At 45.3% G+C, this 15,584-nt stretch overlaps 1 protein-coding gene and 1 long non-coding RNA gene across 3 annotated transcripts in view; one reads left to right on the top strand and one right to left on the bottom strand.

Moving 5' to 3' along the window:
• Window positions 1–15,584, bottom strand: part of dph1 (diphthamide biosynthesis 1) — a 173,898-nt gene that overhangs the window by 92,784 nt on the left and 65,530 nt on the right. The window lies entirely within an intron of this gene.
• On the top strand, window positions 3,615–5,347 carry LOC134453553 (uncharacterized). Its single transcript, XR_010035651.1, has 3 exons — window positions 3,615–4,525; window positions 4,840–4,911; window positions 5,036–5,347. It is a non-coding gene; the product is annotated as an uncharacterized LOC134453553 (long non-coding RNA).

The following is a 15,584-nucleotide window of genomic DNA, read 5'->3' as shown; positions in this document are numbered from 1 at the left end:
TGTGTGTGTGTGTGTGTGTGTGTGTGTGTGTGTGTGTGTGTGTGTGTGTGTGTGTGCAAACCGTGGGTCTGTGTCTATCAACAACATGCCAACCCCCAACAGCTGTCTGTCTGTGTGCGTGATCAGTAGACCTACACATCTGTCTGCCTCTACCAGACTGTCATCAACCCCTCCTTGTCATCAGCCTCATCTTTTTTCTTTCTTTCACTCTTCTCTCTGCTGCTATTCGTCTCCTCTTTCTCAGAATGTTCTCCATCTCTTGTCTTCTCTCTCTCTCTCTCTCTCTCTCTCTCTCTCTCTCTCTCTCTCTCTCTCTCTCTCTCTCTCTCTCTCTCTCTCGTTTATTTTTGTCTCTTTCTTAGAACTTTCTCTTGTTCTCTTTTCTCTTATCTCTCTTTCTCAGTTCTTTTTCACTCTTTCTCAGAACTTTATCTTCCTCTTGTTCTCTTTTCTCTCTCTCTCTCAGTTCTTTTTGTCTCTCTCTCAGAACTTTCTCTTTCTCCCATCTTTTGTTGGCAGCTGCGCTGGGTAGGGATGCTTAGAGCCGTGTGAAGGTCGGCCTAGGCCTGGGCCAGCTGGGGTTCCAAAAGCAGCCACACATGACTGAGTACCGAGAGAGGGAGTGAGGGGAGTGAGGAAAGCTCATCTGATTAATAAATATTTGCCTGGGAAGATTTGATTTGCTTTATCCTTCTCTCTCATCAAGGTCCTGGCACTTGAGAGAGAGAGTTGTGCGTGCGTGCGTGCGTGCGTTTTGGCGATAGACTGATGGATGTGTGCAAGAGAAAACACATGGCACTACATAGCTCTTCGCAGGGTGTTGAGTAGTTGAAGTGAGAATCAAAATGTGCGAAAACACAGCTTGCCGTTCAAAAATAATAAATGAAAAATAATTTCACCTTCTTAATTTGTTTTTTTGTTGCTTTTTCCTTCCATTTTTTTCGCTTTCTTTATCTTTTTTTCTGTGATAAATGGGCTCATTAGACTGTTTCTTTCACATCCATGGCTATCATTTCCAAAAGATAGATAGAAAGAAACTATTCATGATAATAATAATAATAATAATAATAATAATAACTAGAAATGCATTCTCACAGAAAATGCTGGAAGCGGGCTTGCCTTTTGGGGCAGAGATGAAACAAAGTACTATTGAGAAAACAAAGCTAAAAGAAATCTTGGAAAAACTCCATCCACCCAGTCAGAAGTTATGGGCCAAACAATTCAGCCATCTTGGATTCAGCCATCTTGAAAGTGTTGTAGCTCTGCGTTTTGGGGATATACTAAATGACATACATGGTATTTTAAGTTGGCTAAGGAACACTGCATATGATATAGGCCTAATTTTGAAAATCAACATGGCTTCGAGCGGGATTAGAACTCACAACCTCCATATCTGTAATCCAACCCCTTTGCCATTGATATTAAATGACATACAATACATGATATTTGAAGTTGGCTAAGGAACACTGCATATGATATCATTTTGAAAATCAACATGGCTTCGACTGGGGTTCGAACCTCCAACCCCCATATCCCTAATTCAGCACATTTGCCATTCATACTAAATGACATACATGGCATTTTAAGTTGGCCAAGGAACACTGCATATGATATAATTTTGAAAGTAAACATGGCTTTGACTGGGTTTCGAACCCCCAACCTCAATATCTGTAATTCAGCACATTTGCCATCCATACTAAATGATATACATGGCATTTTAAGTCGGCCAAGGAACGCTGCATATGATATAATTTAGAAAATCAACATGGCTTCGGGTGGATTTCGAACCCTCAACCTCCATATCTCTAATGCAGCGGCATGCATTACCACTAAGCCAAGCAGCTAATTGTCATGCATAGTCCAGCAAGACTATATTACATTGCATTGCAGAGCTCAACAATAGACTTCTAGAATGCTTGCTCGCACCTGCTCGTTAAGAATGGAATCTTGAGACAGTGACAGTTGAAATGGAATCCTTCACTGGCTGCACCTGTTGTGATTGACTGAAAGACAGTTAGTATGTATGGAATAGCGGCCAACGAGGTGTCCCGATATCAAGGGAAATAATGGACGAGGCGGAGCGTTCTAAACAGCCCGACGGCGCAGCCGAAGGGCTGTTCGCTTCGCCAAGTCCATTTTCCCTTGATATCGGGACACCTCGAAGGCCGCTATTCCGCTTATCACCCGGTTACCAGCATTTAAGTATTAATTTATTAATATGTTAATATAAGGCTTCGTGAGAAAGTAGATTCACCACTACGCTTGGTACGTTGCTATGGGCACCACTTCCTAATGTAGTGAGACGCGCCTCTATCGGAGGCATGTAAGGACGCGCACAGAATGTTGGGGTGACTTGACAACCAAATGCGATAGAATTGACGACTGGGTTTTTGACTTGACAACCAGATGCGATAGAATTAGTAACGGGGTCTTGACTAGACAACCAGATGCGATAGAACTAGTAACGGCACTTCGCCAGAAAGTTAGAAAAGAAGCAACTTGGACGCCCGCACGCCCGCATGACATCATAGGTGTCCTGCTACCGGGGAATAAAGGACACCTGCTCAGCCAATCAGAAGACGTTCAGTCTGCTCACTGGGTGATAATGAGCCTTTAACAGGGGAGAAAATGAGAATGAGTTTTTTGTCTTTACAACATCGTTGTAAAAAAACTAAAAGGAGTTGGCACGTGTCCTTTTCACAGATCGGAGTCATGCTTGTGATCTCTCTAACAGTCTTTGAATGAAGTTTATAGGTTAAAATTTTCAGGCACAAATGGACCTCCGTGTGGGACATGCGCTGATCTCTTGAAAAATGCACTTTTCGAAAGAATGGGATTCTCCATAGAGCCAGGCCTGTTTTTTTTACAAACCTGCCATTTAAAAAGTATTGGGAGTTGGGAGATGAAACTTTCACAATTTGGAGACATCCCATAGAGCTCGCTAACAACGCGTCAAATAAACTTCTAGGTGAAAGTGTTGATGTTTTATGACCGAAAAAGCCTCCTACACTCTAATCTCTAGAGTGGCGGAACTTTGGTTCATGAAGGTTCCACCATAGTTTTCAATGGAGACCCAGGCTTTAACAAAATCGCCAAAAACGGGAAAACGACAAGAGACACGGAGAAGCCTATAACGAGACGCGATCTCCAAGCCGAGCCGGTCGTTTTAGTGTTTGAACGGTGTCTCTATCTCGAAAGGCCTAGGAGGAGATCCATTTTCTATTTTTACTGTCCCCCTGCACAAGAACGATAATAAGAAACAGGACTTAGAGATTACTATAAACGGGCCTTGCTCTGCAAGAGCTCTGCTCTTGCTCCGCAAGCCCGCTTAATAATAATAATGATGATAATGATAATAACAATATGAATTTAATTTATGAAGATCATGTGTGTGGGGGGTGTAAATAAATGCAAAGCAAGTAAATCAAAAAAAAGTATTCAGTATTATTACTCTCTTTTACTTCAATACATCCAAAGTACAGCATGAAAGCATAACAGCAACGGGAATGAAAACTTCTTTTATTTAGATTGCAGAGCAGTGGCTGAAATGTTAAAATACAAAAAAATAGCTGAGCTGGGCATTCTACTCCCCTTTGTTTCTGCCCCAGATTCAAAAGAACACATTCATCGTCGTCAAGACAACTTCACGGAATGTTTACATGCAACTCCATGCAAAGTGGAATGTTCAGTGAACTTCTCAGTCTAATTTCAGACATCAAAGAGAACAGCTGGAAAATATGAAGCTCCTGAACCTTTTGTGTTGTTTCTGCCCACCGGGTCCTGCTGAGGAGGGCGACATGGGTGACTTGGGCATGTCAAGGGCCCAGGATGTGGGCAAGAAGAAACAGGTAGCCAAGCCAAGAAGCCAAGCAAGCAAGAAGAAGATAAGGAAGGAGGCCAAGAGGCTAAAACACCAGATGATTGATATGAAGAAAAAAGAGGTCATGATGGATATGGAAACGCCTATGGATATGGTCGAGGTAGCTAAGGAGGCAGCTGATGCAGGCTCAAAGGCCCTACATCAGCCAAAAACTCCCCCCAACCTGACTACTGGGGCTGAGGAGCCGGTGGAGAAGGTGACCCGGGAAACCACTCCGGATCATGGTGAGACAGATGGGGCCAGTAGTGTAAGCTCCCCCTCCACCCCATGTGATCTATTAGCCACCCTGAACTCTGTGGCCAACGCTGATGGTGACATAGTGGCTTTGCTGGATCACCTGAAAGCGGCCAATATGACACACATAGCTGTGCCGGGAAGACCTCAACTGCGGTAGCCTGCACCTCGCTCCAACACCAAAAAGGAGAGCCCCATGGGGGAAAAGCCTGCCCTCCGCCAGCCCAAAGCTGGCCTTGGACTGTACACTGGACCTGAGAAGCTGATCCCGAAAGAGACCTTGGAAGCCATCTTGGATCTTCCTCAGGCCGATGGGTCCATGGTGAATGGTGGCCAGTGCTCTACTCCAGCAGTGGACACTCCCCATTCAGCAGTGACAAAGGCTGTGATTGATCAGTTTCAGTTTGTCAAGTAAGTAGCCCCCCCCCCCTCTCTCTCTCTCTCTCTCTCTCTCTCTCTCTCTCTCTCGCTCTCTCGCTCTCTCTCTCGCTCTCTCTCTCGCTCTCTCGCTCTCTCTCTCTCGCTCTCTCTCGCTCTCTCGCTCTCGCTCTCGCTCTCGCTCTCGCTCTCGCTCTCGCTCTCTCTCTCTCTCTCTCTCCACATATCTCCATTGTCTCTGTTCCCTTATATGTATTTTTAGCTTTTGCACATGGTCTGCATGCAGATTCATATTGACTAAGGTCATCTTTTTTTCCTTCTCTTTCTAAAAATCTCTTCTTACACAGCTGACACTGCAGATGACTCAGGATCTGGTGATTCACTGTGCTTGTTCAGGAAGATGAGCAAAGAGGACTGTGGTAAGTTTAACGTGTTCAGTTCAGAGGAGGCCTTCAGCCTAGCACAAAAAACCCTCATGCTGTGAGACTTGTTCGTTTACTTTAAAATGAATCTCTTTCATCACTCCCCTACCCCCCACCACAGACCAAAGCCAGTCAGACCTCAACAAAGACAGAGTGCAGCTGGCTGAGGACGGCAGCGAGAGGTGCCCATCTCCAGAGCTCTGTGAACATCAGGTCCTGCAGCAGCCAGAGATGGGATTGACTGCCGCTGTTACTGGAGAGATGTCAGCTGGAGGAGGAGAGGAGGATGAAGCTGAGGAGCAGGCCTAATGCCCAGGCCTGAGAGACATCCAACTTAACACACACACGCACGCAGTGCCAGACTACAACGATTTCTCAGTTCGAAACAACATAGTTGCAGTCCTACTTTAAGTTAGTATTTTTCATGAATAAATCATATTTTATTCATCATCAAAGAATGTTGCTGTTTGTATTCATTTCTCTCATGTCTCATTTGTCTCGTGTTTGTCTCAAGATAAGGAACACTCATCATGCATATAGGGGTACAGCTTTTTGTTATCCTCCAAAAGACCAACTTTCTAACCACTTTGACCCATTAGTGAGTGTGTAAGGCTAGTAAGAATAACAAATACTAGCCATTTCGGCTGGGGATGAAAAGTTAATTCAGAGCACTGAAAAGAGCCTCTCTGTGCGCTCATGTTCACCACATAGGCCTGTGTCACACACACAAAATACTCCAGCGGCCAACATTCTAGGAGATGCCTAGCTACAGCCTTAAACTGACGGGCAGCAATTAGCGCTAATGTGATCCCCAACTCATCTGTACAACAGTACGACCAACTTAGAGAATTCCCAAGGACTGGGGAAGTCATTAAAATGCAATTTCCAACAAAACCAAACCAAATGAATTGTGAAGTTTTCTTGTGTGTCTTGAGTGACTGAAGCCATAATACTACCCAAGCCTGCAAAATAGTTGTAATTTTCGCCCATTATATAACTTACGAATACCACACGCTGCTATGGAGTATTCAACTGAATGTGGGAAACCAACTCACAACAAACAAAAACAAACATCTTAGTAATTACAAGAGGCTGTTTAGGTATGCATAAACAAACAGGCATTTTCTTTCATATAAGAGGGTTTGGGCCACTTCAAACATAAAAACATCAATGTGAATCTGGCCAGAGTCCAAGATGGGAGGATGCTCAAACGAATGTGTCTCTCTGCAGCCTGCAGCTGTAGTCAGTATCACTGCTGAGCCATGTGGCTGCTACACAAAGTAACTCAGAGAGAGAGCGAAAGAGAGAGAGAGAGAGAGAGAGAGAGAGAGAGAGAACGTTAGAGAGAGAGAACGTTAGAGAGAGAGAGAGAGAGAGAGAGAGAGAGAGAGAGAGAGAGAGAGAGAGAGAGAGAGAGAGAGAGCGAGAGAGAGAGAGAACGTTAGAGAGAGAGAGAGAGAGAGAGAGAGAGAGAGAGAGAGAGAGAGAGAGAGAGAACGTTAGAGAGAGGGAAAGAGTGAAGTACTCCGCTACACTCTCTCATCTGTCCTTCAAGCTTTCCGTACCAGCCTGAAAGTCCCATCAAATATCCGCCTAATCCAGTGGCCATGAAGGTAGCTTACATAATTCTGTGCAACCTGCACTGCCTAGCCGCTGCCTGGTGTGGTATGGAATGAAAGCTTCAAACTCTATAGCTCTGCTGCTGATGTGGGCACTACACACTGCCATCTGAGATACCATCTTAGTGCTGGAATGGAGCACGCACGCACGCACGCACGCACGCACGCACGCACGCACGCACGCACGCACACTTCATCTTGGCATTATAATGTACACATGCACGTTCAACACACAGACGGACCTAGACAGATGGATGGACGGTCACAATGACACACGCACGCAAGCATGCAAGCGCACACACACAGATTAATCTGATGAGGTGTGTGTGTGTGTGTGTGTGTGTGTGTGTGTGTGTGTGTGTGTGTGTGTGTGTGTGTGTGTGTGTGTGTGTGTGTGTGTGTGTGTACCCATGACTGAGTTGTGAGATAAGGCTGTGTGCTGTAGTACTAAGGCTGAGGAGTCAGACGTGCGTGGGTGCCAAGCCCTCTCTCTGTCTCTCACAAACTATCAAACACACACACACACGCACACATGCGCGCACACACACACACGGGCACGCACACACACGCACACACCTGATCAGATTAATCTGACACGGGGCCGAGACCGAGCTGGTTACCTGGGACCACTGCAGTAATTACATGCAAATCAGGAGCTTGATCCATCCTGAAACACGCACACTCACTCACACACACACACACGCCTACAGACACACACAAGCACACACACACACACACACACACACACACACACACACACACACACACACACACACACACACACACACACACACACACACACACACACACGTGCAGGCAGACACACACGTGCAGGCAGACAGAGGCACGCACGGCCATGCACACATGCGCGCGCACACAAACACACACACACACTCTCAAATGCAAACACACACACACAAAGGCAAACACACACACACACGCACACATAGGCACACGCATGCACGCCCATGCATATGCAAACACACACACGCACGAGTGTGCAAATACTCATGCGCGCACTGCCACGCACACACACACTTACACATGAACACAAACACACAAGCACACACAAGCACACACAACCCAGCAGCAGTTCTTCAGGAGGGCGGTGGTGTGGATGGGTAAGGTGGCCGGATGATAGTGCTGTGATAGAGAGACGGATGAGGAGAAGAGCGTGCTTCCTTTTGCTTGTTATGACACACACACACACACACATACGTACGTTCGTACGTACACACACACACACACGCACGCACACACACGGATAAATGAAACAAATACACACACTCACACAGCTCAAGGGCTCAAAGCACATGCAAACACACACACACACACACACACACACACACACACACACACACACACACACACACACACACACACACACACACACACACACACACACACACACACACACACACACAAGGTCCTGCTGAATTTCACACACACTCACACACATTCACAGAGACGCACTCGCACGTATACACACTCTGACCCACTCAGTCAGTCACTCTCTGTTTCGCTCCATCTCAAACACACACACACACACACACACACACACACACACACACACACACACACACGCACATACACACACGCACGCACACACACACACACACACACACACACACACACACACACACACACACACACACACACACACACACACACACACACACACACACACACACGCACGCGCACGCGCACGCACACACACACACACACACACACAGAGTAAGTGGCAAATGAGCTTGTCTTTCACATGCTATCTGGCTCTCCAGCTAAAACATCAGAGCTGAAATGTCATTAAGATGCAATTAAGATGGAGGAAAAGCCTGTGATCTCAATAACGCCGCCTGTTAATTAGTGTCTCCTTAGTAGCCAGACCCAGTACAGCGCCACGCCATGAAACCCAGTCAGCACAGAACAGAACAGAACAGAACAGGGGAGAACAGGGGTTTGTGTGTGTGTGGATGGGAGGGAGGGTGTGTGTGTGTGTGTGTGTGTGTGTGTGTGTGTGTGTGTGTGTGTGTGTGTGTGTGTGTGTGTGTGTGTGTGTGTGTGTGTGTGTGTGTGTGTGTGTGTGGATGGGAGGGTGTGTGCGTGTGTGTGTGTGTGTGTGTGTGTGTGGTTGTGTATGGGAGGGTGTGTGTATGGCAGTGTGTGTGTGCGTGTTTGCGCATGTGCCTGTGTGTGTGTGCGTGTGTGTGTGTGTGTGTGTGTGTGTGTGTGGATGGGAGGGTGTGTGTGTGTGTGTGTGGATGGGAGGGTGTGTGTGAGTGAGTGAGTGAGTGAGTGAGTGAGTGAGTGAGTGAGTGAGTGAGTGAGTGAGTGAGTGAGTGAGTGAGTGAGTGAGTGAGTGAGTGAGTGAGTGAGTGAGTGAGTGAGTGAGTGAGTGAGTGAGTGAGTGAGTGAGTGAGAGAGAGAGAGAGAGAGAGAGAGAGAGAGAGAGAGTAGATTCTCTCACAGCTATATCGTCACACGCACACACACCAAAACATGCGCACAGACACTAACACACACACACAAAAGACTTGTGACTGACAAGCACGGTTTCTCTCTGTTGAGCACACTTCTGAGAAAATCTTCCCTCAAACTTTGGCAAGCGCCGTACGCACCAGCGCGATAGTTGGCCAGAACATTAAAGCTTGTGGACGGACAAGCTACATATATATATTTTTTATGCATGTCTTTTGCCTTTATTTATCCAGACGGTTTTCTTTGCCTGTTTTGAAACATTGGGCTTTTCTTTTTATGTGCTTGGGATGTGTGTTGGTGGGCATGTTTTGGAAAATACTGTATGAGTCTATATAAAAACACAAGAACTCAAAGCCATCCATACCCCCCGCTCACACAAAGGCAGAAAGACAGAATGACACACACAAAAACCCCACAAACATACACACACACACACACACACACACAGTGTCAGGAAAGATCTATCCATTTCCAGCTGTCGGCTTGTCGAGCAAGGAATGAAATCTCTCCGCAGCTTTGACAAGACTTTCATCAAAGCACAGCATGGGAGAGGAGGACCCACATGCTCGCTCCCTCGATCACGCACCTAACCCCTAACACACACACACACACACACACACACACACACACACACACACACACACACACACACACACACACACACACACACACACACACACACACACACACACACACACACACACACACACACACACACACACACACTGTGTTTGTGAATGCTACAGGAAAGTGGAAAATTGATACATTCTTATGTGCTGCTCCCACTTGCTCCTTCTGTTTCCTCCATAACACCTCAGGTATCAAAATGTGGTGTGGTGTCACTGTGGTGTTTCTCTCTCCCTCCTTTCCTCCCTCTCCCCCCACCCCCCTCTCTCTTGGTCTCTCTTAAAAAATACAACAGTTATTATATCAGTCTGTCTCCCCCCTCTTCCAACACCACCACCTCTCCCCTCCCTGAAAAAAAAAAAACATAATGCCATCTTGTCTCGCAAGACACCCTCCCGACTTAATCGGAATTAATCTTCTCCCCGTTTAGCGAACAAGCTGCTTTAATTTAGTGTAATTTAAAAAATGACAGTTGTTGTCTCGTCCTGTCGCGCCGTGGAGCTTTGGTGGAAGTGATGAGCGGGGCGACGGCTGACTGTGGGGATATACATCACCCACCATGCAGCCAGCCAGCTCAGCGCAGAGCAGTGCAGAGCAAAGGGAGGTTTGTAAGAGTCTGAAATATTAACAAGCTGTTTCCCGGCTTTTCTCATATCATTACGCGGGTGAGTGAGTGGGGGGTAGGTGTGTGGAGGGGGTTGGGATCACTCATTAAGGGCTCACATCGCTCACGATTGTAGTGTATTGTTGGAGTGTCTCATCCACACATTACATGCTACAGTAGCAATCTGATTTGGAGAATGATGCGAAACAGACACAAGTATGACACACATACAAAGATGTACGCATACATGTCAAAGTGCATGTAAACACACACACGCATGCATGCACGCACGGGCACAAGCACATGTGTGCACATTTGCACAACCAAACATGCAGATACCCATACACCCATGTAAGAGGGGCACAAAATAGGATTTTCAATTAATCGGTTAATTAATCAACGTCACGAGTCAGCCGACGCTTAAATGAGTCATTAATAGGCGACTGGTGACTCTCCCGACCGTGTGTGTGTGTGCGTGCGTGCGTGTTGCCATAAGAAAATCTGACTTAATGTACCTCAGGTATCGACTGCGAGTAGTCTGGAATGAGAAACGTTCACACCACTAACGGAGGGAAAACAACATTTCTTAGAATGATTTTCAAACAGGCAGGTCGGAGGGCACTGTGCAAAAATCACGCAAACTACTGAGGGCAACTAAAGCACTAACTTGAAATTAAGGCTATAAAAAATAACTTGAAGATAAAAAAAAGATTTGAAGATAACCTGACGGTGACATGGTTCACCAATTATTGTGTGAAGGTTACGCATGGCACCTTTCAACATTTCATAATTTTCCACATCAAATGCCTGTCACAACAGATTTTGTTTTGTCAAACTTAAAAAAATATATATATATATATGGTGAAAACATTCTGATCCATTTTTGGCATGTCATTAGACAAGAAGTTAAAAGTTAATGATACTTGAATTTCTGAAAACTTTGTGAGTTAACGAAACTATAACAAAATGGAGCCAACAATTTGAAATAGTTAACTACTGTACTATGTTCCATTCACTAAAAATGGAAACAAAAAGGGGAAATGACAATGGTGCTAAATAAATAAAGTGCACTGTTTCCACCTTATTACCAACATTTAAAAAAATGTTTAATTTGCTAATTATGATTCATTTCACCCATTCAAGTGAGTCAACAAACTGTCACTTTTATAAATGATAATGAAACATTAAAGTTACATTTGTGTGTGTTTGTGTGCGTGTGCGTGCGTGCGTGCATGCATGCGTTTTTTTAGGTTTATGTTTATGTTTTATGTGTAAAAGAAAACTGTATTTAAAAATGATATTAAAATATTGCTCCCTGGCTCAGCTAAACATATAATTATGATAAAAGCCGATTTAAAGAAGAAATGAAACGAATATTAATTGTTGGAATTTTACAGTTTGTGCTGCATATTACAAAAGTTCCAAGCTTTGTGATTAAAACAAGATATTGTGTGTGTAATAATTTATCCGGGAAGTCATGTTAAAACGTGCTCAAAATGAGCAATATTTTGTCCAGTAGTGCGAATTTATTGTCTTATGCGTGACGTCATAAGGTTGACACAGTCCAACTCCGAACCCACAAAGTTATAGTAATCAATGGCGGCGTCTATGGCTAGTAAATCAAAGCACAGTGGAAAATATTGTGTTCGTGGCGGTCCAAATGGTACAGGTTGCAACAAGTACAAGCTTCACTGAAGGCATCTCTCTGCACAAGTGTCTTTAAGTCAAAATTACTGGAACTGTTGCTGACAAGGAGAAGGCATAACAACGCTGATCGTGTAGGAGCATTGACTCTCAATGTGTAGGAGGCATCGGCTTTTGAAGTGACCTTGATCAATGTTGTGCTCCGGGCGTTTTCCACCCCTCCTGTTGTTTACCTTAAAAAATCTGGAGACCGTGGACATGGTTGGAAATACACTCCTAGGATATCACAAGCAGTGTCTATGGATAGCAGGTGTGCTGACGGATATCTCTAGCTCGAGTGCGACCACGGGTGAGTCTGGCCGACAGCCACTTAGCAGGATAGCAGCATGCTAAAGATGCTATTCCTCTCTGCCATTGTAGCACCCTAGTACTAAGGGTCCTCGGTCAATGCGCTGCGGGTCGAGGTGTTTCGTTACGACTCCATGGCCGTCGGTCGTGGAGTTATTGCTTTATATGCAACGAAATCGCCCCAGCATCCGAGCACGAACAGTGTTGTGTAGTTATGACTCTATCCATGGCCGGCGGTCGTGCAGTTCTTGTGTTATGAAACAACAGCCCCTAAGCACGAACATCTGTGTCAAAATATACCTACCGACTTCCAAATTGTCGCATAATGATGGGTATAACGCCATTGTTTATTAAGATTACATTAAAACCATGCTATTGAGCTACTTAAGCATACGTTTTTAAAGTAGCTGATAGTGCAATTTCGCTAGGTTTCAACATGTCAAAGACAGAGTGCAGCAGCCAAAGCATCGTCCCCCCTTGTCACGTTGCCATAAACAAAAAAACAAGTAGCCTATGCCGCGCTGGTTGATCGATAAGTTGTCGGCATAATAATTGAGATAACGCCATTGTTTAATAAGATTTTAAAGCTGGCTTTCAAAGTGCCACTTCGGTTTCAACCTGTCAAAGACAGCGCGGAATGTCACATGATCTGAGAAACCGGCAGCTGGCTGGCACCCTAACATGCTCCCATATTTTCCAGTTTACCACAGCACATACAGCCTACACTAATAGTGTCATATGATTGATAATATCTTAATAATGATCAGCGTGTAGCCTTCGTGTAGCCTAGTAGGAGCGCGGTGCTGTTTTGTGCCCGTCGATCCTGTGCCGAATATGGCATAGACCTATCTTTCCAACCCATATGGCATATGGTGGTGCATCATCAAAGAAAAGTCTACTCGGCTTATTTGTGAGGCTTATATTCAACGTGAGTTTTTGTCACATAATGTTAGAGGTGTGTTCTTTCGACATGTCGATATTTGTATCTTAATGTTGGTTCCTTTATGAGATATGGGTCCTTCAAATGTATGATATTTCCGCAGCCAACCATACTCGCAAAAAGAGGGTGTCAACCGCATGACGTCACGCCCCTGTAAATATTGTCGCACCAAAGGCACGGTTTTAAGTTGCCGTTTCAACAAGTTATGTCCGGAAAAATTATTTAAAGTTGGATTGATGTTTTAGAAATAGGCCCAATATTTAATGTGAATAATAGATGAATATTCGTTTCATTTCTTTCTAGATTTAAGGGAGCAACTATGTAGGCCTATGTATTTAAAGCAGCACAACAGCTGCATGCATATGTAAATGTGAACACATATACAAAAAGAGACATCATAACCATAAACACCCAGTGGTGCACAGTAAAAACAATCTGGAACCCAACGTGTGTGTGTGTGTGTGTGTGTGTGTGTGTGTGTGTGTGTGTGTGTGTGTGTGTGTGTGTGTGTGTGTGTGTGTGTGTGTGTGTGTGTGTGTGTGTGTGTGTGTCTGACACACAGAGAGAGAGAGAGAGAGAGAGAGAGAGAGAGAGAGAGAGAGAGAGAGAGCGTGCATGTGCGTGTTTTCACCCTAGGCGATGTATGACAAGTGAAGTCAAAGACTAATATTAGGTCACTGACTAGGCCCTGCAGACAGAAAACACGCGCACACACGCGCACACACACACAGACACACAGACACAGACACACACACACACACAGCACACATTACAGTACATAGCATTTGGCAGACGCTTTTTAACCAAAGCAACTGACAATGGAGAACATAATCATCATAGCCAACATCAGTAGCAGATACAAAGTGCACGCTGCTGTGCTGACGCTCATTCTCTTAGAGAGCTGCACCTCCAGGGTATACAGATGTGCTTACACACACTATATGCAGCGCACACATGTCAGAACACACACACAAACGCGCGCACACATGCGCACACACATGCGCACGCGCACGCGCACACACACACACACACACACACACACACACGCACGCGCGCGCGCACACACAAACGTGCACGCACACGAACGCGCACATAAACGTGTGCAAAAGGTCACATGTATATGCATTCCCCCATGCCAACGACAAACATCAACAAAGGAATTAGTCTCCAAACCTATGCACAAATTAGCCTTTAAAAAAGTGCCTGCGCTGACATATTAAATGGGGGAGGGGGGAGGGGAATTCGAAGGAGAAAAAAACAGACTTAACTCACAGACAAACAAAAGTAGTCATACACACATGTAGGAACCCACACACACACAACACACCCTTTGGCATAGTGAGTACGGTGTGTGTTATGTGTGGCAGGGATGTGCTGTGTTTAGCTGTAATGTGGACTCATTGCTGTCAAGGTGATTTATGAACGGCAGACGATATTATAATCTCCCAGCTGTAGGCAGCTCTACACACACACACTACACTCACTCAGGAACTCTCTCTCTCTCTCTCTCTCTCTCTCTCTCTCTCTCTCTCTCTCTCTCTCTCTCTCTCTCTCTCTCTCTCTCTCTCTCTCTCTCTCTCTCTCTCTCTCTCTCTCTCTCTCTCTCTCTCTCTCTCTCTCTCTCTCTAGCCTGGGGACGGGCACTGAAAACCTGTGAGTGTCGTTTAGGTGTGTGTGTGTGTGTGTGTGTGTGTGTGTGTGTGTGTGTGTGTGTGTGTGTGTGTGTGTGTGTGTGTGTGTGTGTGTGTGTGTGTGTGTGTGTGTGTGTGTGTGTGTGTGTGTGTGTGTGTGTGTGTACGTTGGATACAGGCAGTATTGCACATGTGAACGTGTGAATACAGAAGGTGTCTCTCTGGAGGGAGAGAAGAACGAGACAGAGTACAAGACAGAAGAATACAAGAAAAAAACAGAAAGAGACAGAGAGAGTGGATGGCAGAAATGGGAGGGGGGAGGAGAAAAGCATGAAAACTTGTTATGCAATAAAAAAAAGATATTTCCAGCACGATTGATGTTCCAGTTAAGACTGGTGACAAGAATCGCGTTGTGCCCCGCTCTTTCTTGTGGCTACACAGGAATATGACACAGAAAATAACGATTCAGCATAAAAAATTTAAACCTTTTTTTATGGCACTCGATTCAAGCGACAACCACATTGACTACACACACACACACACACACACACACACACACAGACACACACACAGACACACACACACACACACACACACACACACAGACACACACACACACACACACACACACACACACACACACACACACACACACACACACACACACACACACACACACAAAGCTTTAGACCAGTGAATGGAAAAGGATGATACGAGCAAAACAACAATTCTCCTCACAGCTAAAAGCCGCAAAAAAGGCCTCACCCCAAAAGAAATGA

The sequence above is a fragment of the Engraulis encrasicolus genome, chromosome 8 (assembly GCF_034702125.1).
Source record: "Engraulis encrasicolus isolate BLACKSEA-1 chromosome 8, IST_EnEncr_1.0, whole genome shotgun sequence".
Taxonomy (NCBI): domain Eukaryota; kingdom Metazoa; phylum Chordata; class Actinopteri; order Clupeiformes; family Engraulidae; genus Engraulis; species Engraulis encrasicolus.
Note: the sequence above shows the minus strand (reverse complement) of the source record. Positions and strands in the feature narration are given on the sequence as shown.